Below are 2,431 nucleotides of genomic sequence, written 5' to 3' on the forward strand. Positions count from 1 at the left end.
GTCGCGGTTTCATCGAAATGAACCAAATTGATTTTATTTGTTTAATTTGGTTCAATTTAGAAGTTCAAGTAGAAAATTAAAAGGTTTCCGTCTAAAATACCGAACTGGTTGTTATGAGTTTGTGACCATTAGAGTTTGTTTTATTAATATGAAGCAAAACTTCCTAAACTGTAGCTTCTAGTTCACATATATCTAGAGAGAGGCTGTTAAGAATTGTGCAATTATTGTTAATTTTACTAATCCGATCAATCTTAATTTGCATTTAAACTTAAAATCTTCCAATTGCCAGGTGCGATGATCTGCGCTAGAAATACAAGAAAAAATTCACGTCACGAATTGGATTCCTCCACTGCAGAGGACTTTACTGAAAACTGGAGGGAAGAACGGTATTAGATTACGTTATTAGACTCGTTATTTGAGAGTCTATGCACAACAAGATGCCCATTAGTCCTCAGCAAAATGTCGAAGATTTGCATTTTTGAAGACGTTTAGTGATTAGAAAGTCCGAACAGCTGACCGTTCAAACATTTTCTGGAAAGCCAGATGCTAGATTTGCACAGTATGAGTGTAAAAGAAAGTAAAAATAACACAGGGCGACACAATTTGTACATCTGAGTATGATTTTAAAGATGCGTAAAATTTACCGATCTCCAATCCAAACTGTGAAAATCCATAAAAATCAGAAATAAGACTAGTCTCAAATCAATTAGAAAATCTGAATAGAGAACAATTGATATCTAAATTGAACCGGAGTCACGTTTGAAGTTGGTTCGAGATTCGAAAAATTAATGTTTGAAATCTGAAAAAGACAAGCTTAAAATGAATTTGGAATTCAGAATTGACTACAGTTTTATGATATCTAAATAAAACTGGCTTTGCTTATGAACTTAATGCGCAATTTAAACTGTTGATGTTATAAACCACTTTTCAGACCAATTTAAAATAAGCTTGGAATTCAAAATTGTCAAAAGTTTTGTGGTGTCCAAATTGAATGTGGTTGACGTGGGAACTTAAAAAAAATTTTGAAAAGCTTACTTCAAAAATCTGAACTGCGACTAATTCAAAATGAATGTGAAAATCGGAATATATTAGAGATGATGATGTTTGAATAGAACCCTAATGAAGTAAAAAGTTGTTTTGCAATCTGAAAAGTTCAATGTTGAAATTTGAACAAAAAATAGTTTGAAATTAACTGGAAAATTTTAAAAGAATACTCATGGTTGATGTATAAATGGTACCAGATTGACGCAGGAACTCAGTTCGAAGTTTAAAAATGTGGTTTGGAAATCCGAACAGAGGCCAATTAAAAATAATTACAGAAATCTGAAGAGATTACAGATGGTTGATGTCCAGATTTATCAGATTGATTTTAGAACTTAGTGTGGGGCCTTCACAGTTTAATTTGGAAATCGCAACAAACACTCATTTTTAATTAACTTAGAAATTAAAATAGATCACAAGCGGTTGATGTACAAATTGAGCTGGATTGACATAAAAACTTTACTCAATGTTTGAAAGTTCGATTGGAAAATTCAAACTAAGATCAATTCAAAATAAAATCAGAATTCCGAATAGAAAATCAGTTTGCGATCCAAATAGTTCGTTTTGGAAATCGGTTCTCAGATTAATTAAAAATAAATTGGAAATGCGGAATTGATTACAGCTGTGCAATGTCCAGATCGGATCAGATTGAAGCAAACATTTAGTACGCGATCTAAACAGTTCATTTTAGAAATCGGTTCTCAAATCAAACCAGAAAGAACTTGCAGATCGAAATACATTAGAGTTGATTATGTTCAATATGAGCAAACACGAAAGTTCGAATATATTACAGATGATTAGTGTCCAAATTGAATCAAATTGACGTGGGAGCTAAGTTCGCGATCTAAAAAGTTCAATTAGGAAAATCTAACTGAAAATAGTTCATAATGAACCCGGAAATTCGAATAGATTCCTGATGGTTGATGCCTCAATTGAACCGAATTGAGGTAGGAATTAAGTGTGCGATGAGAACTGTTTAGTTTGGAAAACAGTTTCCAGACCAAATCAAAATAACGTCGCCTTTCAGAACTGATAACTGTTGTACGATGCCCGAATTTAACCGGATTTACGTAGGAACTCAGTGCGCGATCGAAGCAGCTTAATTTGGAAATCGGCCCTCAGAACAAATTAAAAAATAACTCGGGAATCCAAATAAATCGGAAATGGTTGATATCCAGATTAAACGGATATAACGTGAGAATTTAATTCGAGATGTGAGCAATGTAATTTAAGAATGTGAACTAACAAGGAAACTTAGGTAGGTAACCATCTACGATTTTCTTTGTTCTCACATATGTTATACGAGGGTGGATTGATAAGTTTCCGGCCTGACCAAGAGATGGCGCCACTAGGCCTACCTTGAGGTGGCGTTCTATAGTACCATCCTTAG

Source organism: Belonocnema kinseyi, chromosome 1 (genome assembly GCF_010883055.1).
Source record: "Belonocnema kinseyi isolate 2016_QV_RU_SX_M_011 chromosome 1, B_treatae_v1, whole genome shotgun sequence".
NCBI lineage: Eukaryota > Metazoa > Arthropoda > Insecta > Hymenoptera > Cynipidae > Belonocnema > Belonocnema kinseyi.